This window comes from Hippopotamus amphibius, chromosome 10 (genome assembly GCF_030028045.1).
Source record: "Hippopotamus amphibius kiboko isolate mHipAmp2 chromosome 10, mHipAmp2.hap2, whole genome shotgun sequence".
Taxonomy (NCBI): domain Eukaryota; kingdom Metazoa; phylum Chordata; class Mammalia; order Artiodactyla; family Hippopotamidae; genus Hippopotamus; species Hippopotamus amphibius.
Genome location: NC_080195.1, coordinates 16,993,243 through 17,017,992, shown reverse-complemented (window position 1 = coordinate 17,017,992; position 24,750 = coordinate 16,993,243). Strand labels below are relative to the sequence as shown.

At 39.2% G+C, this 24,750-nt stretch overlaps 1 protein-coding gene across 1 annotated transcript in view; it reads right to left on the bottom strand.

The window, feature by feature from the left end:
- Positions 1–14,028, bottom strand: part of MTUS1 (microtubule associated scaffold protein 1) — a 157,107-nt gene extending 143,079 nt beyond the window's left edge. The window contains 1 exon segment of the mRNA XM_057696751.1: positions 13,633–14,028. The gene's annotated coding sequence lies outside the window, so the exon portion shown is untranslated.
- Between the last annotated feature and the right edge of the window lie 10,722 nt (positions 14,029–24,750).

Below are 24,750 nucleotides of genomic sequence, written 5' to 3'. Positions count from 1 at the left end.
AACTTAAAAGCTTTGCACAGCAAAGGAAACCATAAACAAAATGAAAAGGCAATCCACAGAATGGGAGAAAAATATTTGTAAACAATGTGACCAACAAGGGATTAGTCTCCAAAATTTACAAACAGTTCATGCAGCTCAATATCAAAAGCAAACAACCCAATAAAAAAAATGGGCAAAAGACCTAAAGAGACATTTCTCCAAAGAAGACATACAGATAGCCAAGAGGCACATGAAAAAACACTCAACATCACTAATTATTAGAGAAATTCAAATCAAAACTACAATGAGGTATCACCTCACACCAGTCAGAATGGTCATCATCAGAAAATCTACAAATAGTAAATGCTGTAGAGGGTGTGGAGAAAAGGGAACCCTCCTACACTGTTGGTGGGAATGTAAATTAGTATGGCCACTATGGAGAACAGTATGGAGGTTCCTTAAAAAACTAAAAATAGAGCTAGCAAATGGTCTAGCAATCCCACTCCTGGGTGTATATCCAGAGAAAAACATGGTTCAAAAGGACGCATGCACCCCAAAGTTTATCACAACACTGTTTGCAATTGCCAAAACATTGAAGCAATCTAAATGTCCACTGACAGATGAATGGATAAAGATGTGGTACATATATACAATGGAATATTACTCTGCCATTAAAAAGAATGAATGTCATTTGCAGCAACATGGATGGACCTGGAGATTATCATACTAAGTGAAGTAAATCAGACAGAAAAAGACAAATACCACATGATATCACTTATATAGAATATCTAACAGCAACAACAAAAAGATACAAATGAACTTATTTCCAAAACAGAAACAGACTCACAGACTTAGAGAAGGACTTATGGTTACCAGTGGGGAAGGGTTGGGGGAATAGATTGGGAGTTTGGGATTGACATGTACACACTACTATATTTAAAATAAAATGCCTTTCCATGGGATGGGGGTTGGGGGGGGATGGTTTTCCTGGTTCTTGTTCTATAATCCACTTTCCAACTAATCCTTCCTAATCAGCTGAAAACTTGAATGCTGACTACACCCACTACCAATTTTGTCTGATCTCATGGACATCAAGCCTGCTTTACTTATGCAGATGTTTACGTGTTACTGTTACCTTCCAAACATATTCACTTAGACCCTCCTAGAGGAGTAAGTCTCTGGCCACGACCCTATAGGGCACTATAGCTCCAGATCTAAACAGTCAACCTTGAAAAGCAAGTCGGGACCATGTACCAGGTTCCTACAACCCAAACCAACAGACTCCCAAGAATCTAAAATATTCTCAGTCTAAGTCAGCATTTCTTCTATATTTTGGGGGTCAACTAAATAGAAAGCACTCTTCTAAGTATTCCTGATAAGGGAGGTGAACAAAATTAAATTCTTGCTTTTGTGGATATTACATCAGAGTGTAGATAATTTTCAGAATCCCATCAAAAAGTAAGCCTTTTTATGAAAATCATTAAAAAAGAATGAGTCAAAGCAATAAGCGAAGTTTCAGGATAAATAACTAAAGTTTCAGGTAAATAAAACCAAACCACCATTTACACGCAGTGCCTATCAAGGGTCACTGCCAAGGTTTGTACAATTGGGCTAAAGGAATGATTTGATGTAAAAACTCTGCATCCTTTTTGTTTCTGAATTACGCGTAGCTACTCAAAGAAATTAACCCAAAAAATAGCCCAGGTTGTTTGAAGGAAAAAAGGATAGACCAGGTGCGCAGGGCAGAGTTCAAAGCTAAAATAAAATCTCCTCCTGAAAGTGTTAAATGATCATGAAACGGGGACTTGTCTAGAATCTTTCACACACTTGTCATCGCTCTTCAAAAGTCCACTTGGCGAAAAGGAAGTAATTTTCCATTTGAATCATGCCAAGACCCATTGAAAAATGTCATTGTGTGTGTGTGGTTACACAAGCCGGCACTTACATTGTATCTCCCAACTTTCATTAAACATCGACTTCCTGTAGCCTTGAGAACGGTTATCTGTGTGGGGCTGTCCACTAGCAAATAAGAGTGCCTAAACAAAAGGTCAATGTGTGTACACATCTAACACAGGGGCAGCCCAAGGAAGAGGCAACCTCCCTGAAGGGGCCTCCTTTCCAAGTTCTAACAGCAGACATTCCTTAGAAGTCACTTTGGTAATAAGAACTGTTGACCTTTAGGGCTAGAAACCATGGCTGATACCCAGGGTGTAACTGTGGTTTTATGGGACATTCTCTTCCCAGTTCTGATTGACAACAGGCCTCACCTCTCAGTTAAATTTCTACCTGAGATTAACTCTGTCTGCCCAGGAACTACCTGTTTCTATGTAGCTTAAAATAAGGAAACAGGATTCAAAATTTCCATAGGGGAAAAAAAACTATTTCAGAAAAACAAGTTTTAGTCCCTAATCAACATGCATGACCTTGCATTACTCTCTGTAAAATGGGTATACTTTACAGTGTATTGTTGTACAATCAAATAACTCATTCAAAGGAATCTCATCAGGTTCTTTTTGAAAAAGCAGCCTGAAAATCAGAAACTCTTATAGAAATGTAATATATTGTAATGATCTGTAACTGTCAACTTTCCATTTCTGCTACTAATCATAATGGCTTACAAGATTTAACATTCTGTTTTATGTTCTGTGGCTAGAAAATGGAAAAACAAAAAACCATAATTCTAAGCTATGTCATCTGAAATTTTACATTTCCAAATTACCACGTGCCTTGGATCCCATTTCAGCAGCACTGTGAAGAAAATCCTAGCAACAGTAATTTATTACTTCTTACGGCATTAGTAGTCAAGTAGCAGTATCATATTTGCAGCAGGGAATGGACAGGAGGGGAGACCTGGGTCCTAGTCCTGGTTCCATAACTTACCATAATACAAAACATTTATCCAGAGAGTCTGGTCCTCAATTTCCTCATGTATAAAACAGAGCTCTCACAACTTGCCCTGTCCACCTCACAGGGTTGATGCGATAACTGAATGAAAATATCCTTAATGTCGTACTTACAAGTTATTTTCCAGAAACATACGGTGTTGGGACTTCCCTGGTGGCGCAATGGTTGAGAATCTGCCTGCCAATGCAGAGCACACAGGTTTGATCCCTGGTCCCAGAAGAGCCCACATGCCGTGGAACAACTAAGTCCATGTGCCACAAGTCAGCCTGCACTCTAGAGCCCGAGTGCCACAACTACTGAGCCCATGTGCTGCAACTACTGAAACCCATGTGCCTAGAGCCCGTGCTCCACAACAAGAGAAGCCACCACAATGAGAAGCCCAGGCACCGCAACTAGAAAAAGCCCGTGCATAGCAATGAAGACACAACACAGCCAAAAAATAATAAAATAAAATTTTTTAAAAAATATGTTGTTTTATTTAACTTTGTCCAAAAGATGAAAATCCAGCATTGCCTCAATAATTATATATGTTAATGGTAACATTTTAAAACCCAAACTCTTAAATATGAATATTGTTGGAAAAGTTACAGGTTAAAAATTAGAACAGGATGGCAGTACTTTAAAATCCACAAGTGCTTTACTGGTTCAAAGTGATGACTCAATTCTGAGTGCTTTTAGAATGTGCTGACAGCAAACTGGCAACATAATTTACAGACTTTAGCAAAAATGAAAGTATCTAATTTTTTTTAAAAAGCTCAAATATAAAAAAATCAGCAACTCAACTAAATGCAAACTTTTAAGAAAACCAAGAAGTGACAAAGGTGGAGTTGAAGAATGAATAATAAATAATCTCAACTGGTACTGGTACAAACCAATTCTTTTCAAGGAAGAGGGCAAGTTATCAGGCTCCTGTTCTTAGAATTTAATTCCCTACAGAGAGCACCAGAGGATCTAAGCAACACCCCCAAAGTTGAGTGGAGAAAATTAATGAATCTCCCTATCCATGAATCAGAAGAGGCTTAAAACAAGAAACAAAGCAAGATTATTAGCATTTATTTATACCTTTCATATATTGGGCACTGTGGTAGAATAACTTCAGGAGACAGGTATTATCCCCACTGTCCTGATGAGGCAACTGCGATGCAAAGGCAATGGAAGTAACTTATCCAAAGCTTCAAAGCTAACATTGAAGAGCTCAGACATGAACGCTCTTTGGTCTAACTTCAAAGTCTGTGCACTCTCTATTACATTCCTGTGCCAAATGTTCTGGATACCAGTAACATTTTTTCCAGTTCTATAACAAAGTATGCCCCCAAGGTTTCATAATGGACGTCAGGGGGAACAAAATCTAGCTCAAGGTTGAAATACCTCTGTTTTATTATTCCAATTTTAATAAAAACAAGAGGAAGGAGAGAAAAGCAATACCCTACCCTGGAGGCTTCCACTTACACCATATAAGTAGAAAATAATTTTCATTTGGTTACGTACCTATACAGTTATAAATTTTAACTGTTCAATGTAACAAGATATAACCAACAGCGTCTAACGTAATAGTCACATCTGCAATATAAAATCATTTAAACTGTTTCATAAAAAGAGAAATGCAGGGCTTTTCCTATCTCGATTCCCCTTTCATTGACTAGACTCACTCTTCTTATATTGGAATGAAAATGAATCAGTAAATCCCTCTGCACAGTTGCCATTTAATATCTCCAAAAAGCAACATCGGGAAATTTTAAGCATTAAACAAAAAATTCAATACTTGAGAGTATTAAATCAAATTCAATACCCAGCAATTCTAGCGAATCATTGAAAAGTTCTACAGAAATGCAAAACTACTCTGAAACAAATCTTATTAAATGTGTTAAGAGACACAATCCCAGACTGAAAATTCACCTAAATCCCTCTTTAAAATGTAAATACGTATTTACCCAGACAAGAAACAGCCCAAGTCTCTATTCATGAGAAATTTTCAACTTGTGACTGTCTGCCCAAGTGGAGAATGGAAAAAAAATGATCACAAGTGGAACTAATTCTGTGCAAGTATTTGCACATGAGTGTGCCAGATGTTCTGAGAAGGGCACTTCATAATAAAACAGAACTGTAACTCTGAAGGAATAGGAGCCGCACACCTTCCAGCTCTACGTTACCTTAACTTCTAAGGGTACAGTCTTCCAGAAGGACACAGAAGTCACAGGCTGAGCTGCTTACTGAGTACATCACAGTGGATGGAGGACAAGGGAGCACCAGGAGGGGACAAGGAGGAAAGTTGAGAAAAGCAGTGAGGAAATTAGTATCTCAGGCTTAAAAGATCTCTAGTAGCTGTGACTAACTGAAGAAAGAATTTCAAACTTCCATGCCATCAGAGTTCAGAGCTCTAGGTGATTTACTCCAGGCTACATCTCGTACAAATAATTATTAAAAGTACAATCATACCCAGCATCATAAGGTTTAGACCCTATCCTCAAGAAGCTCACAAGATGTAATAAAAAGATATGGGAAAAGGTCACTGAAAAGATTATCCAGAGAAAGTAAGTGAAGCCACAGGCTGTAGTGCTAAGTATCTTTTGGGGAGAAGGAAAAGAATGCGAGTGATTAAGGATCGGGAGTCTTTATATAGCCAAAAAGGTCAAAAAAAGCTTTATGTCTACCAAAATGTGGTCAAAGCAGGAAGCAGAATTTCCCATGTATGGCACAACGGTAATGACCTGAAAGAACGTGTCTAGTAACCCAAACGCTCATATTTCCAAAACTGCCCTTTTCACAATGGTGGATGGAGGCTTTTCTGGCTGACACCTTTGAGAAGTGGGGCCAGTTTTTTGTGTTTTTTTTCTGTTTGTTTTTGTTTTTCTCCATATCTACCCTGCACAGTATTTGGCCCATAGAGAGTGCTCAATAGGGCCCTCCCCAGTGGCACAGTGGTTGAGAGTCTGCCTGCCCACAGATGTAGAGAACAAACATATGGACACCAAGTGGGGAAAGCTGGGGGGGGGTTGGGGTGGGATGAATTGGGAGATTGAAATTGCCATTTTTACATTACTAATAAGGAAAAAAATATCAAATTGTACACTTTAAAGATATGCAGTTTACTGTATGTCAACTGTATCTCAAAAGTTCTTTAAAAAAAAAAAAAAGTCCACCTGCCAATGCCAGGGACACGGGTTCAGTCCCTGGTCCATGAAGATCTCACATTCCACAGAGCAACTAAGCCCGTGTGCCACAACTACTGAGCCCATGTGCCACAACTACTGAAGCCTGCACACCTAGAGCCGGTGCTCCGCAACAAGAGAAGCCACCACACTGAGAAGCCCCAGCACCACAACAAAGAGTAGCCCCTGCTCACCACAACTAGAGAAAGCCCGTGTGCAGCAACGAAGACCCAACACAGCCAAAAAAAAAAAATTTTTTTTTTTAAATTAAGTGCTCAATACATGGTTTGAGGCAGATGAAAATCAAACTTAAGATTCCAACAGCAAGGACTGTTACTGATGCCTTTTAGTCACCACTTAACATAAAAACATAATCCTAACTATACACTGTGTATAATTGGCCTGGTTCTACATATAGGGTCTAGACTGAGGACCCAATAAAACAAGTGCATTTTTCTTGATAAAAAAAATTTACCCTTTGTAACCCATTTCTCCCATCTTTCTTACTCTCCCACCACCAAGTAAGGCATCTGAAATCCTAATCTGAATTACAGACTATTAAATTAGGTTAGTAGAAATGTGCGAATATGGTTCAATTCTCTGATCTGCTTAGGAATGAGATGACTACTGTGTAGCAGTTTACTGCACAAGAGAAAAACAGACTTTTCATAGCACAGGAAGACTTGACTGGTAGGTATTCTGGTGAATACAACTCAATTAACTTGACACAGAGGTTGGGAAAAGGGGGTGAGTTCATGTGTGAATGTCACCTCTTAGACTGCTTATATCTATACTGGCTTCTATTTTTGTTCCATGAAGCTAGCCAAGGGAACTACGTTTTTAAAAGATGCAGTTTCAACTTGATATCATTAATTGTTACGAACCATCAAGACAATCTACGAGATAAATATAAAGGGGAATTTCTCATTTGTCACTGAACACTGCTGAACACATCATACGACCTGCTTACCTGAAATAAGATGAAGAAATAATGGCTTTTTCTTCAGAACTGCGATGTATGTCAAAAATGCCCGAGTTAAATATTACCAAGTTTCCAACACAGAAAAAGCATAGAAGAGGACTTTGCTGGTGGCGTGGTGGTTAAGAATCTACCTGCCAATGCAGGGGATAAGGGCTCGAGCCTTGGCAGGGGAAGATCCCACATGCAACCAAGGCTGTGCGCTGCAACTACTGAAGCCCACATGTTGCAACTACTGAAGCCCGCGCACCTAGAGCCCATGCTCTGCAATGAGAGAAGCCACTGCAATGAGAAACCTGTTCACCGCAATGAAGAATAGCCCCTGCTCACCACAACTAGAGAAAGCCTGTGCACAACAATGAAGATCCAACATAGCTAAAAATAAATAAATTAAAAACAACAACAAACAATTAGTGTTTCACGGTGTAGGAGATGCACTGAAAAAAAGAGAAAAAGCAAAAGCACAGAAGCTAAGCTAACAACCAACAGTCAAACATGAAGACTGCCATAAACATTAGTTAAGCTATATGTTTATTCACACAAGAATATGTTTTTTCACCTCTCCTTCCTACTCTTTTGATAAGTATTACTCTCTCCCAGAGGGGTCTCTTCCTCAATGCCAAACTGAGGACACAAAATTCCTGAAATGTTTTGGTTAATGCAGACGATCAGGGTAATTATGAACCACAGGCCCTTGAACTAAACACTAAGTTTCTTTTCTTTGCATTGAACTTAAATATAAATTGACAAGGCACAAATTAAAACAATGATAAGGTAATTTAATGGCTTTAAAACCCTCTCTTCATAGCACCTTACCTAAAAGACTGATCCTTTCCCAGCTGTTTTCTTCCTAGTCTCCACTCTTCAGTTTGCTGTGTGCACAGAGTGGGGGGCTGGCCAGGCCTGCCCTTCGGCTCAACCGGCTCTTACTGAAACATGAAATCAGTACAGCCACTATGGAGAACAGTATGGAGGTTCCTTAAGAAACTAAAAATAGAATTACCATATGACCCAGCAATCCCACTCCTGGGTATATGCCAAGAGAAAACCATAATTAAAAAGACACATGCACCCTAACGTTCATTGCAGCACTATTTACAAAAGCCAGGTCATGGAAGCAACCTAAATGCCCACTGACAGACAAATGGATTAAGCAGATGTGGTACACATATACAATGGAATATTACTCAGCCAGAAAAAGGAACGAAATTGGGTCATTTGTAGCGATGTGCATGGACCTAGAGACTGTCATACAGAATGAAGTCAGAAAGAGAAAAACAAACACCGTATATTAACGCATATGTGGAATCCAGAAAAACGGTACGATGAACCTGTTTGCAAGGCAGAAATAAAGACACAGAGAATAAACGTATGGACACCAAGGGGGAAAGGGGGTGGTGGGATGAATTGGCAGGTTGGGACTGACATATATACATGAATATGTATAAAATAGATAACTAATGAGAACCTGCTGTATAGCACAGAGAACTTTGCTGTACAGTAGAAACTAACACAACATTGTAAAACTATACCCCAATTTAAAAAGAAAAAAGAAATCAGTATAATTTCAGTACAAAAATGACACTACCTGGAAGTAATTTCCTTACAACCACTCTGCCCTTTCCAGCTAACTTGAGAAACATATGGCCCACTCTTCATCTTCCTTCACTGCTCAAAAAGAAAGTATTCAATCCTACTAAAGAAGTAAACGTTTCCTTAAAAGAAAGTGTAACTGCCTTTAAAACTATCTGTACATAGTTTTACAACTTCAAAATGAAATGAAAATTTTAGGTTAGACTCAAGGTAGGATATGTAGTTTTTCTTTTACCCAGGTAAGTAATGTGTACACAAGAACATTTATTAATTTAGATCTGGGCCTATTCGCAAGACAAATACAGTTTATTTTTAAGTAAATGCATTTTTACTTCTCTCTAATATGGGGCTTAAACTGAAGGCATAAGGAAAACCTACCATCTTTAATGAACAAATAAGGTTGTTTTGGAACCAAAGATTTATATGCACATATATACTTCTAAAATGCTTGAAAGTTATTTACTTAAGTAAAATACCACCAGGTTCAACTTTGTTTACACTCTAAATTTGTGAAGCAAGCCCTTTTTTTCTCTTGATTGTGTAGAAGTTAAACATCAGGGCAATCACAAATTGCAAATTTACCTATGGCACATGAAAATGAAGTTTCATTTTATCTATCTACATAGTAAAGATTAGCCCCCAAATCTGTCATCCTCAAAATGGAAACATTTTTTTCATCTTTAGCCAAGAGAACAAGAAAGTCAACCATTAATATCATGAATAACTACCCATATAAAAGAGTAATAACTGCCAATTTCAAAGAATATTGAAGTCATTTAAAAAGGGAAACTACCATTAGGGCAATCTTTTATAAAACTTGTTTAGAAATAAATTTTTAGAAGTTGCCAGTCAAACTCAATTCCTGGTTATACTGCACTGGCCTAAGCCAAGTTTGGAGAACCCTGATCAAAGCAGACTTTTCTGAACCACATTTCAGGCTGGCTAACGTCATACCACACCATTTAATCCTTCTTTTCCTGCAGGGCAGGATTCCTCATCCTTGGTCACTCTTTATCTCCTGCAGAGGTCACAAGTCACTGCTGCCTAAGTACCTGCCAGCTGTGGTGGTGGTCACTTCTTCCTTGGCTCACCTACCTTCAGAGAGTCTGGGCCCATTTCTAAGTGCCACCAAACACACTGCATACCAACCTCATCCTCATAGCTTACATATGGTCCCGTGGCTTATTGTTAGGCTCAAAAAGATGGGGAGTGAAAGGCAGGAACTCAGGCTCTTAAGGAGAGCACTCAGTGAGGTCTTTAAACATCCTCAGGGTATATTTAAGCTTCCATAGTATGGAAAGATAACTCCAGTTTGAGAAATCAGGATGGCAAGGCCTTTTTTTCCCCCCTCTTCAAATAGTTTAACCTATGAGTAGTGGTAAAAGTTAATTTGGAAAAAAAAATTAAAATTACATACACATCTTGTCAAACATCAAGAAAAGACTCATATCAACAATTCAGGGGACTTCCTAAGTGGCACACTGGTTAAGAATTCGCCTGCCAATGCAGGGGACACGGCTTCGATCCCTGCCCCAGGAAGATACCACATGCCATGGAGCAGCTAAGCCCGTGCACCACAACTAGTGAGCCAGTGTGCTGCAGCTACTGAAGCCTGTGTGCCTAGAGCCCATGCTCCACAACAAGAGAAGCCACCACAATGAGGAGCCCCCGCACCACAATGAAGAGTAGCCCTCGCTCACCGCTACTAGAAAAAGCCCATGTGCAGCAACAAAGACCCAACACAGCCACTAAATAAATAAATAATTTATTTTTTTTAATTCGGTATGAAACTACAATGAATATAAAAAGAATTGTGACAAAATAATACCACTATAAATGAGCTACTGAAGATAAATGGTTGTGAGCCTTGTTTACATAATCACAGAACAGCTCTGAAAGGCTCACTGCCTGGGATTTAAAACTTTCTTCTGTAATTCCAAAGAATGTTGTTCCTAATGTTATGTACCATGCACAACTATCTCTCATCAACAGGGCAATCTGTTTTGCAACAGTCTCTACTCCCAGGCATGGAGATTCTCCTAATGGATCTGAAAAGAATCAAATTCAGAATTCTGGAGGGGAATTCTTTTAAAAGTTATCTTGTGCCACCATCATACATAATTCTTGGGCTATGATTCAGAAGTGCTAAAATGTTTGTTTTTGAGAAAGCCAACAGATTTGGCTACATTCAAGTATAGAACATCTATAAGTCAAAACTGCTATAAACATGTGCTATGTTTGTCTTTCTTAGACAACGACAAAATGCGGGGCGTGGGGGGAGGCGCCAATACCTGTACTATGAAAGGCAAAAGTTTACTATCGAAGGCTCTTATGAATTAATACAAAAATACTAGTATTCCCGGGGGGAAAACTGGCACTACATTAAATTAAAAGGGAATAAAAATGGGAAATAACTAGAGATTTTCTATAGTCAACATTATCTGGACTCAAAGAAATGAAATTTAAATATTGAGAGAGCACTGTTCACCTATAAGGCTGGCAAGAATTATTTTTCCTTTGAAGGATGAGTCCCCCTATTAACAAAATACAGTAACACAAGTACTCTAGTATAGTGGGAACTGGCGCAAACAAACTTTGGTAAAACATTTGTTATGGAAAGCAACGGTCATTCTGTATCAATAGGACTCCATCCTAAGGAAATATAGGAGATATATAAAGTTTTATAAAGGCTATCTGTTGCATCAGTATATATTTAATAACAGTAACTGAAAATAAATGAAAAGTTCAGCTATAAGGAAATGGTTAAATAGTTACATCTATACATTGAAGTATTATGTAGCCACGAATATAATGCAGAACTGTAATGACCTGGGAACTTTTTCATATGTTAAGCAGAAAAAAAAAATCATGCAACAGCATTAACTACAGTTATACAGTTTTGCATAAACTAATAAATGTTATATGTTAACAAGTATAAAGAAAACACTGATTATCTTCGGATGTTGGGATTATTTAACTTATACTTTTTTTGAATCGACCAATTTTTATACAGCAAGCATGCATTACATTGAAATAATAACAAACAAGGCCAACAGAACAGGGCTATTAAGTGACATGCTTTTTAAATGCTCAAGTCTAATAACTGCAGCTTCACTTCCAAGAAATACTGAAAGAAATCTAGCATCTTATAACCCTATGAATTACTGATACATAATTAAAAGATGCAGATCTTCTACAGCACTATCTGCTCTACATAATGCTGATTTTAAAAATAGGTGGAAAAGTTGGTGCAAGTTAAATAAAAATATATTATTTTAAATAAAATTCCATTCCTAAGTATTTTTTTAAAGGATAAGAGAGTACTTCTAATCATTGCTTAACTTTCCTTATGGAACATTCTACTTGAGGGGGGAAAAAATCAACAAAAGCACCTTATACATTATAAAGTACTACACAAACAAGGCATCAGTGTTTCAATTTAAATTGCCCATCATTTCCTGCCCTAATTACCTCTGAAAATTAAGTTTGTCTACAGAATTGCAATTCCAACTATGCAATTCTTTTCAGGGTTAACCACACACTGTTATCTCAGTGTATCTTAACTCCTTAAGGAGGTCATAGGTTCCCAGGAAGGAGCCACATTTATTTTTAAAAATTCCCCTGCCTCCTAGATGGTCTCCCTCCTTTCCTCCATGCCTAATATGCTCACACTCCAGCCCAAGGGCTCAGGGTTTAATGCGAAGATGACTGAATTTCTATCACCTGGCAAAAGACCAATGCTTTCATCTCCCCTGTTTTGCCTAAGACTTTAAACAAAGAAAGCAAAACACACTGGATTTCTTTTCTTAGTACACTGACTACTTAAAACAAATAGTAGTTAATAGGGCATGTGAAACTTTATGCAGGATAAATGAAGAATTCATCTCTATTTCTACTCCAAAATAAATTAGTCCAAGTCAAAAATCAATAAATAACTTAGAAAAGACTATGTCTGAAAAAGAGAACAAGGAGATTTATCTAAAGTAGGTAAACACCTGAGTCCACTAATTGCTGTAGTCAATCAGGTGACCTTAGTTAAGAGTGGATTTTTCTAAAGAGCTAGAAAAGCACATGTGAACCGCAGGAAGTAATAAGACACAGGCGAGAGGACCTTGGGAATAGTAGCAACCCTACTAATGCCGTATTTTCAGCCCTGATTGCTTATGCTGAGAATGGGCCCAAGCGAATCGCCCAGCGGTAAGGCTGAGACTGCCGGGCCCAGGAGGGTCAAGCGTCCGGTGGGCGGCTTCCGGCTGAGGGCTTGTCAGTCTGCGTAATTGACTCTAATGTAAACCCCTTCGGTCACTTTCAAGGTGACAGCTACGAGATCCGCAGCCGTCCCTTCCGTACGAGCTGCGCTGCCCCCACGTGAGACCGGCCCTCCGCAGCCTCCCCACGTCTCCCCCAACTTGGGCACCCAGGCAGCCAAGGACCCAGAATACCCGCCCTCTCCCTCAAAGCTAGTCCGGCCACCCTATGACGGTCGCGTCCAGGGTATCCTCTCCCCACCCTCGCCCGAGGCCCCCACTGCGCGCGGGCTGGGCAGCGGCAACCGATTCAACTCCGCACTTACCCGCAGCGCCTGCGAGCCAAGCCGGAGCACCCCCGGGAGCCAAGACGCAGAGCCGGGAGACAGCGCTCCGAGCCCGGGCGCCCTTTGGACCCTCGGCGGAGGCGCGCCAGGCCCACCCAGGAGGCCCGGGTGCAATCAGTGCCCCGCGGGCAGCGCCTGCACCTGGGGACCCACGGCTCGGCCCCCGCCCGCACGTCGGCCGCTGCAGCCGCCAGGCGGGAACCCGGAGTCCGGGGCGCCCCAGCCCCCCCGCCTCTCGGGCCGCCGGGGGTGGAGCCAGGGCGGGGAGTTCGGGAAACTCGTAAATAGCGAAGCTCGGCCGCCTCTGCGCGGCTCGCCCGCCGCCGCCCCTTCCAGGCGGCCCCAGCCTGCGCCCCGCCGCTGGAGACAAAGGCCAAGCCGCAGCCGAGTGGGCTGCGCCCCAAGAAACTTGAACCACGCGCAGGGCTCTGTACCTTGGGACGCCGGCCCTGGAGGCTCCCGGCGCGCTCCGCTCCGCTCCGCAGGTTGGCTGGCGGGGCCGGCCCGGCCGCTCCGTCCTCTCGCGCTCCCGGGTTCCGATCCCGGAGCCGCGCGCGCTCCAGGGCTAAGTGCCGACCCGCCCCCACGCGCGCAGCCTCTGCTCCGGGCCGCGATGCACCTGTTGCCACGTGCGACGCGGCGCCCGGGGCCGCTGCCTGCGCACCTGGCGGAACCGCAGGTCCGAGACCACGCAGGTCCCCGCGGGCGACCGGAGCTCAGCCGTGCCCACAGCTGGGGCCCCAAACCTGGCCGGCTACCGAGGGGATCTTGCCTCCTACTCCCCCTCTTGCCAGCTGTGTTTTCAGCGCGAGCTCTCTGGCTTCCCGCTAGCCGTGGGGCAGGGCCGCGAGGGCGGGACGGGGTGGGAGGGAGTGGGAAGGTGGCAGAATTATCTGGGCGGAGGTTTGCGAGGAACCAGCAGTGATTGTTTCTTCAGCGTGTCCGACTCCCGCTCTGTATTTATCTTCGTGCTTCTAAGAGGTTTACCAACAAACACCTAGTAAAGGTTAAAACAATGAGCTCCAGCTGTTACATCTTCGAATAAAAAGTGGGAGACTAGAACACCAGGGGGAGAAACGAGGCCCGACTCACTTTTCTCTAAACACAAACTCAGTCCTTTGTGCTAAACTGAACAAATTTCATCCATAACTGTCTATGAGGCCCAGAAAATATTTTCATCTACCTGAATATTTTTAATTCATAGCTTTTCCAAAGAGGCTGGTCCACCTACGAGAGATGTAACATTATTGAACCATTAAATGTCTGGCAATTTGAGTCCAAATTTTTTTTTTAATATTTAATTACCTGGTTTGGATTTGCCAAAAGCTTTTTAAGAGAAGTAAGTTTTTTTCTGAGAATTAAGCTGAGGATACTGTAATTGACTAAGTTTTCTATGCTGTCAATATCAGATCAACTAACAGATATGTTGCCATTTACTGTTGTAAAGTCTTTTCATGTGTACAGCGTTCCATTAGTTCTTCGACAAGATCCAGTGGTATATACCTCACATTATTACCTCCATTTTTCAAGTGAGGAAATGGAAGCTCAGAAAGGTCAAGTGATTTGCTCAAGGTCACACAGCTAGCGAGGGGCAAGCACAAACCCAGCTGACCCAACTCCTAATCTTTTCATTCCATTACATGATGGCAGTTCTTTGTGATTATTTTTAAAGCCATACAGCATTAAACACCATTGAATGGTTCTCCCTTATACAAAAGCACCAAAAAACAAACCAAAATAAAACAAAGCACTAACATTGTTTCTGCAAGTCAAGAGGCAACATGCCTCCTCCCTAAGCAGAATATTCCTAGTGTTAAATATATCATTTAATCTTTATAACCCTCACGTGACCCAGATGACTTAGTCCAACCCCCCCACCCCGCAGTTCTATTGTGTGGCTTAGTTATATCTATAAATATAGAACCTGTTTTACTTCATTTTTCCATGGTTTGGATTGAAGGGAAAGAAACAAAACAAAACCTAAGTATTTAGAATCAACTTTTGCAGCCATTGGGGAATCTGAAACTTAGCTTCTAATCGCATCCACATAAAAACAGAAGTTACCTTCTAGGGACATCATCTGGGCTCTCTCAAGGCAAATATGCTTGAAATGGGGCCTGCTGACTTTTTTTTCCATCTTGGTTCTGGGCATGTTGCCATGTTCTTGATCTCTGAACTCTAATGTTGACCTGCTACAGATTCCAGGAACAATACTAAGGGTGATAATAACCCCACGTAACTTTGGGGTCCTTTGTCCTAAAAAATTTGCAATTTTTTTTTACACCGAGAAACCACACTGATCAGATTGATAAGGATTAGAAAGTTTGATAACCACTGTGTGTTGGCAGAAGTGTGGAGAAACAGGAAGTCACAATGCAGATTATGAGTGTAAATCAGGATGATCTCCATTAAGGGCAATTTACATACCTAAGATAATTATAAAGGCACATATCCTTTGAGCTGGAAACTCTACCTGTAAGAACTGATCTTACAACACACATGAGAAATGGCAGGTGTATATAAACTTGTCCATTTCAGCATTTTTTATAATAAAAGATTGAGAAAAAAGGACATTCATGAATAAAAGACTGGTAAATTATGATACAGCCATAAAATGACATCCTATGAAGTCTTAAAAAAAATGAGAAAGCTCTTTGAACTTTTATGAAGTAATCTCTAAGATACATCATGTGCACAAATTTTTAAATGCAAAACAATTATGTAATAGTATGTTATTTTCTGTTAGAAAGGGGAAATTGTATACAGTTGTTTGTTTGTAGAAGCATAATATGTCTCTGAAAAGATATACCAGAAACTGGTAAGATTGGTTGCTTCTTGGGAAGGGAGCTGGACAGCTGGAAGGCAGGGTTTAAAGATAAACCGCGCTAGACATAATTTTGTGTTTTTTGAATTTTGAATCACGTAAATAATAGTACCCACACCAAACCTTAAAATTTTTCACCACTTCAAGTTTTACCATCAGGAATGGCTCGGATTCCTTCCCTACTAATTTAACTTATAGATAAAATAAATGATCCAATTTCTCATGCATTAATGGGGGAGAGCAATATGCTCAACAGATGTTTTCAAACTATTTGTTGTCTAGTTTTTCTAATAAAAGACTTTAGTGTGTAAAACTCTAACACGCTGTAATTATGGTGAAAATGATGAGTTAGCAAATTCCTTAGAATTTTATTAACATTGACATCTCCCTGGGGTAGAGCTTCCAGGTAATTTTCCCAAAATCATATTCAATCAGAAATGAAAAAAGGATTCCAGGCTTAATTCCCAAGAGGGAAACTCTAGTACCATTGATTTGAGTGGGGAGGAAGTAATTCCGTGGGAATTCCATGGAGTCACTTATTTTATTCCCAAATTTGATCTCTTTTTGAAAATTTGGTATTAGTTTATAGTTACTTATACCACCACTTCAATGAGCAACGGATCTGAACAACTCACAAATATAGGCACAGTAAATTTTTAAATAAACATTTATAAGTATAAAATAGAATCCAAGGAAAAGCACATAGGTAAGAGTAAACATACCACTGAGTAACAAATTAAACCAGTGAGTTTCTTGGTAGCCAAGTGCCCCAACCGGTTACATAATTGCCATTTTTCAAAAGGGGCTGATAGTTTCTCAGTGGAAGCAAAGCTTTTCCTAGCTCTGAATTCAAAGAAAAATTTTTTTCACTCATGTTTCCAATCAAGACTACTGAATGGGAAACAACAATGTATCATTAATAATACTTGAAGGAACTATATATGGTTATTTTTTATAGTGACATTGAATAAAACCCAAAGTATTATAATAAAACTCAACTTAAAGGTATTCACCTGATCAGGGACAAATGTCAATCAAACCTTGTAACAGCCTAGTGAGATCAAGGATTGACTGTAAATAGATGTGAATGGATAGCAGTTCCTTCATATATGCTTCAGAAAGTCAAATATGCTCAGGGTCAAATTCTAACATCTCTACAAATCCCTCACCTCAGAGATAGATGCAGTTGCTTTAGACAACATTCCAGAAATTTTCCAGTCAGCCAGTCATTTGACATATGCTAAAGAATACTCAGCAGTGATAGAGACCCAGAATGCTGGAATTCTGTGATACTGTTGATCACTTTTTTCCTATTTTTGTTAAGAGAAAAATGTACATTACGAATAGCCACATGACTCTTGTTACTTGTATCCCAAGATGGTAAGACATGCACGGTCAAATACATACACTGACCAGCTGTAGCAACGATTGCATAGCAAGAAAACAGCATCAGAGCAGTGAATGGTCCTGATTTAGTTACAAGTAATTCTTGGGTTCCTAATTATCTATTATTCTTCTTAGTGGACTTGGAGACTCAAGTGGACTCTCCTCTCAATATTCCAGAAGGATGACCATTAAAACAGGGATGTTCTTGTGTAGAAGTCTGCATATTAATAAGAATCTTAAGAAAGAAGAGTTTCTTGTTAAGTCCAGAGCAGTAGTAATAGTAAGGAAACATAGCTTTCTCTTATCAAAATGACCAAAGAACATCCGAGAAACTTCCATCCTCCCTAACATGGACGACATCTTCAATAGTCCTTTTATTCCATTTATAGACTCTGTGGAAGGATTCATTCTTACAGCATGAGGCCAAAATTACTTTAGCTCACACGCAAAGAAGTTGTTCTATAATTCTGCTTTTGACCACTTCATATTAGGAAGAAATTAAAAAATATGTAACACTACCAGTTTGTTATGAAACCACTTTGAAAACATTTACTTTGAATGCTTAAAATGTCGTGACTAAAGAAAATGTTCTGTGTAATCCACTCTTGACAATGAATCATAACTGTCACACTTGGACTTGGCCTTTGCTCTAATCTGACACTCTTCCCTTAAAAAGTGGATGTATTTTCAATTTCAAAGTATTTATTGCTTTGAATAAATACTATTTATTCAAAATAGTATTGACAAATATATAAACAAATATAATAACAAGTTTGTGGCTCTGACGTCTCGTATCTTTGAGATTATCACAGTCTACTTTTTGAATTTGCTTTTAATTTACGCCTCTGGCTGTATTCTCTTGGCCAAATGCAAACCCTTAGAGAGCTGGGGGCAGCCTTCCAACTCGCCTCCATTTCCCTTGGGCCTTGCTAATTGATCAAATGATCACCTAAAAAGGTGCAAAGAGTGCAAACCAGGGAGCTTAATGCGTTCAGTGATGCTGCATTGTGACCGATACCCTGTGTGCAGGCCTTGTTTACTGATTGATTTTTTTGTTCAATCCTTTTACACCTTTTGGTCTTGATTCAGAGTTCTTGATCCATACTTGACCCTGAGATCCTCCCTCCTCGCAAATAATATGCAGTCAAGTGGGCCTAGTGCTCTAACAAATATTTGAAAATCATAATGATGTAGGAAGAGCCCTATGCTAAATGAAGAGCAGTCATTAGCCCTCATGCTGTTACATAATCGTTCCTCAAAATATAATCACTCTTCTAAACATAGGCTGGCAATTCAGGAAAGAACCACTGGAAATATTGTCATCGTTATTTTCTCCGTACAGTGAGTAGGACTAGCATTATGTGGGCCTAAGTCACATTGCCATGTGCCAACATTGTCAAGTCAGTGCCTGGTTAGTTACCAGAAAGTAAGACAATCTTAACTCTGGGTTTCTAGAACACTGAGAAGTCAGGCTGCTAATCCAGGATGGTAATGTAACACCATCAAAGATTTATCTACTTTGGATAAGTATACTTCTGATCTCTTTTTGAGTACCTACAAAATTGTAATTTCCCCTAATTTACAATTCAATTATCATTTGTTTATTTAACCCAGAAAAAATTTTTTTATTGTCTGCAAATCTTAAATAGGAGAATAAATCTACTACAAAGAACAAAAAAATACCATTATCACTTCAAAATCAAGGACAGAAACTAGACTTAGTTTTGACACCTAGATATGTTTTAATTGATTTGACCTGTTTAGATCTCAGTGTCTCTTCTATAAAATTAGCTCCTTAGATCTCACGGGGTTGTTGTGAGGACAAAATATAGGATATTATTATTCGTGTACTTATGATTTGTGTGTGAGCTCATGTTTGGAATTGCTCATATTGCTCATTTTCCTTCCCATGGCCTGTGAACTTGAGGCTAAGGAAAGATTTACCTTCCCCACCACCATTTCCTCTAGTCTACCGAGGCCTGCCATTCTTCCCCACTTCACCTTTCAGTTCACACCTGAACTGTTCAAGTGAGCAGACCAGTGATCTCCAAACCATTCCATTTATACACCCTTATTTATTAAAAGAATTGAGTATGCATGCCTAACATTTATTTATTTATGTTATATATAGCATTTAGAGTACTGATATACTATGTACACAATAAACTATACACAAAAATAGATAAGGTTAAAGACTTAAAAACAGACAAGACAGATCCCAGTATGAAAAGATGTCCTTATATATACAGTAAAGAAATCAAAATGTTTTCTTTCAAAAAAAAAAATAGACAAAGAACTAGATAAAAATTCTCGTATTTTCTTCCCATACCCCATCAAGTACCCTCTGGTGCCAAGAAACAATCCCATTCCTCGTAATGGTCTTTAGTGTGGAGGAATTTTCCATTGCTAATGAGTTAAAAGGCAAAAATAAGTGCCACCTTTAGTGTAAATACCCAGAGTTGCCTCTTTTAACAGTTTGGCATTCTAGGTAAACTCCAACAGGTTTCCATTAAAATGAATGTACTTGGATGAAACCCTTTAAATGTTTCTTTTTAAGTTTGTTTATATTTATTTATTTTATTTTATTTTATTTTACTGGGGGGGGGCACTGTGTTGAGTCTTCATTGCTGCGCCCAGGCTTTTTCTCTAGTTGTGGCGAGCGGGGGCTACTCTTCCTTGTGGTGCTTGGGATTCTCAGTGCAGTGGCTTCTCTTGTTGTGGAGCACAGGCCCTAGGCGCACAGGCTTCAGTAGTTGCAGTACTCAGGCTCAGCAGTTGTGGTGCACAGGCCTAGTTGCTCCGCGGCATGTGGGATCTTTCCAGACCAGGGATTGAACCCACATCCCCTGCATTGGCACACAACCACTGCGCCACCAGGGAAGTCCCAACCTTTTAAATATTAATTTAACTAGTTCAAACCTTGTATCCAGAAACATATGGGTGAATTTTTTTAACCTTCTCCAATGTGGTTTTTTTTTTTTTCCAACAAAAGCAATTTAATTCTCAGTGAATACTGACTGGGTGTCTTGCAAATTTAACTCAATTCTTTGATCGCATCAGATCCCACAGGTTAAGGGTTCAGTCTCACAAGACTTCCCCACTTCAGATGACAAACTCAAGTCCAAATTCTTACCTGTGCTTGTGACCAACTGCTTATAAATTGGAGGTTCCCATGACTCCCTCCTTGGGTTTGATTAATTTGCTAGAGAGGTTCACAGAACTCAGAAAAGCACTTACATTTATCGGCTTATCATAAAGGATATTGTAAAGGACAAGAAGAACAGCCAGATGAGGAGGTACATAGAATGAGGTCCAGAAGGATTCAGAGCACAGGAGCTTCTGCCCGCATGGGAGTCGGGGGGCATCACCCTCCCAGCACCTGATGCATTCACCAACCTGGAAGCTCATCAACGCGTGTTCAAGAGTCTTTATAGAGTTTACTCTGAAGGCCCCTCCCCCCACCCGTCCCCTTCTCAGAGGCTGGTGGGTGGGGCTGAAAGTTTCAACCCTCTAATCCCTAGGTCTTTCTGGTGACGAGCCCCAGCCTGAGGCCATATGGGGATCCCATCCCAAGTCACCTCATTAGCATAGACCCAAATGTGCTCAAAAGGAGCTTCTTATGAATGACAAAAAAGATCCTATCTGAGAAATTCCAAGGGGTTTAGGAGCCAGATCAAAGACCTAATACAATTCTTATTACACCACAGTCCAATTGTAAAATACAACAGACACAGAAAACCGCATGAATCAAATGCATAACAATAAATTTTATAAAATAAGCATCATTTAAATCATTACCTCAGTCAAGAAATAAATGGAGGGGGAGGGGAAGGAGGGATTGGAGGGAGGCAATTAAAAGGTTATAAGAGGGATGTATAAATAAATACTAGGGATGTAATGGCCAACATGACAAATAAAATTAACACTGCTGTATGTTACAGTTCTCATCACAAGGAAAAATAATTTTTTTCTTTTTCTTTTATATCTAAATGAGATGGTGGATATTCACTAACTTATTGTTTTTTGGTTTTTTAAATACTTATTTACTTTATTTAGTTGCGGCAGGCAGGCTCCTTAAGTTGTGGCATCCGAACTCTTAGTTCATGTGGGATCTAGTTCCGTGACCAGGGGTTGAACCTAGGCCCCCTGCATTGGAAGCATGGAGTTTTAACCACTGCTCCACCAGGGAAGTCCCTCACTAACTTACTGTGATCATCACTTCATAATATATGTAAGTCAAACGATTATGTGTAAATACATCTTACACTTACACAGTGCTATATGTCAATTATATCTCAATAAAATGAGAAAGAAAAAAATACTAGATTTTAGATAGTTGTCAAAAAAAAAAAAAGGAAAGAAATAGAATTTTGCCAGGCACTCATCCTAATCATGACCCCTCCTTCAGCTCTAATGGTAAACACATTCTGAGTTTTAACAGTAATCACTTCCTTGCTTTTCTTTGTAATTTTATAATCTATTTGTCTGTTCCTAAACAATAAACTTTAGTTTTGCCTGTTCTTTTAAATATGTATTTTAATCTGCATGTTCTCTTTCTCTCTCTCTCCCTCCCACTCCCCCATTCTCTTTGCAATATATTTATTGAACAAATGGGATCATTTGACTTGTAGAATTCTCCACTGTCTGGATTTTGCCAATTGCACCCGTGTTCTTTTGTTCTATCTCCAGTTAGTTGGGCCTACAGGCTTGATCAGATTCAGGTTTGTTCATGGTTGAGGGAAGAATACCTCGTTGATGGTACTGTGTTCTTTCACCAGGATACATAAAATGACTGGTGGACTCACTTTTTGTGATGTTAGCAGCCGTGGATGCTCAATGCCTACATCCATTAATTCATTAGAGGCTGCAAAAAACAAATGATATTCTAATCCAACTGTTTCATCCTCATGTATTGGCTGGAATATTTTAGAAAAAGAAACATAACTCTCCCCTACTGTTTTGTCACCCAGTGAAATAGTTCATAGAGGAAAATTAGGGGAAAATACTCAGTTCTTTCTCAACTTTTTTTTAATAATTTTATTTGATTTTATTTATTGTATTTTTTTATTGGAATATAATTGCTTTACACTCTTGTACCAGTTTTTGAGGTACACCAAAGTCAATCAGCTGTATTTATACACATATCCCCATATTCCCTCCCTCCTGCGACTCCCCCCCACCCTCCCCATCCCGGCCCTCTAAGGCATCATCCATCATCGAGTTGATCTCCCTTTGTTATACAGCAACTTCCCACTGGCTATCTATTTTACAGTTGGTAGTATATATATGTCTATGCTACTCTCTCACTTCATCCCCGCTTCCCCTTCTCTCTCAACTTTAATAAAATAATTTTATTTCCCTGGAATCCTACAAAGGTAACCAAATAGGTCTCTGTTTTTGTTTTAATTATAAACTCTTATATTTCAGTCCATTACAGTTATTATCAAATTTTCTCATCTTTGGCCTTTGGGAGCATCTTAAAGTTAGCTGAGGCCTTGTCACATGACATTAGAAAACTTTGAGAACTTCCTTGCTATTGATATGACAATAATTTCTAGGATTATCTTGTATATTTCCTATCCCAGACTTGGAATTAGTCATTTCTCTAAGAAGCTGGTATCTTTTAGTGGTAAGGGGTATTCCTAGATCACAATCTGGGTGATGAGGAAGTTCATTGATGCTGGGTTAGTCACTATTTCTAGAAAGAGCTAGGCAATATTCTATATCTATAGTTGTTATCTATTATCTCTATCTATACCTTGACCAAATATAAATTTTCCACATTGAGAATCTTGGCTTACAAAGGAGATGATAGAACTAGAATGTTACAAAATTACTTATTTACTTAATCACATAGTATACATATACAATGGCCCCAGAATACAATACCATTAATACCAACTCCAATGAGATTACTGCAACAACTAAAGTATTTTGTATTTGATATCCCAACCATATTTTCATGTTTTATAGTTGTATTTTATCTACGTTGTCAAGTGTATTGTCATTACAGATGGTACCCTCACACATCCTTATTTAGTCTTATTTGTGTTAGCATAAATACACACACACGTACATACATACCTAGATATGCACATGTGTATGTGTGTGTTTAATGCTCACCCCAGCCCATATGCCAGTGTCTCTTGTCATCACGGTTGTCTGAAGCTCGTTCTCAAATGGATTCCTTAAGAAGTGCTCCTGGGAACAACATTCCCTGAGTTTTGCACCACAGTGATAATATTTTGTATGCAGCCTTTATGCTTAAGAGCCCTTGATTCACGTTTGATTACTTTATCTTAAATATGTTATTCCATTTTGTTTTCTCTAAATCACTGCCATCAAAAAGTTTTATAACAAAACTGATTTTTTTCCTTTATAAGTGGACTTTTTGCCTGGATGCCCCAAAGAATATTGTTTTGCTTCCTTTGCCATTCCTTGCAACATGTGGGATCCTAGTTCCCCCGACCAGGGATCAAACCATGCCCCTTGCGTTGGAAGCACAGAGTCTTAACCACTGGACCACCAGGGAACTCCATAGAATGTTGTTCTTTAAAATCTAGTAATTTTACTATAATATGTATTGATTTTGCTAGTTCTGGGTCAATTTTTACCGGTATGTAGTATAACTTTTCAATATGTAGTTTCAAATATATATATGTTCAAATTCAAGAAAGTATCCTTGATCATGTTTTCTTGTAGTTATTCTGTCCCTTGCTTTGGTTTTCTTCTTTAGAGGCTCCCATTAAATGTTTATTATAGCTTCTTTGCCTATTTCTAAATTTGTCTCTTTTAAATTCTTTCAATATATTTAATTCCATTCTTTTTTTTTCTTGCAATTTTTTCTTTTTCATCTTCAATTTTTCTTAAGGCACATCTCTTGTGTTTACTAATTCTTCTGTTACTTTTAGTCCTCATTTCTGAATTGATTTTGTTCCTATTTCTAACTTTTTCTTGAATTTTATCACCTCATTTCTGAGGTTTTCTAGTTCTTATTTTTGTTATTGTCCCATAATTTGTACAGTCTTTTTATTATTCTTTAATTTAAAAACTATTTACAATTGTTTATTGTTTATATTCTTCCAGTTCTATTGGGATATAATTGACATACAGCACTGTATAGTTTAGGGTGGACAGCATAAAGATTTAACTTACACACATCATGAAATGATTACCACAAGTTTAGTGAACACCCATAATCTCACATAGATACAAAGTTAAAGAAATTGAAAAGAATATCTATTTTTTCCTTGTGATGAGAACTCCTAGAGGTTCCTCTCTTAACAACTGTCATAGATAATATACAGCAGTGTTAATTACATTTATCATATTGTACATATGT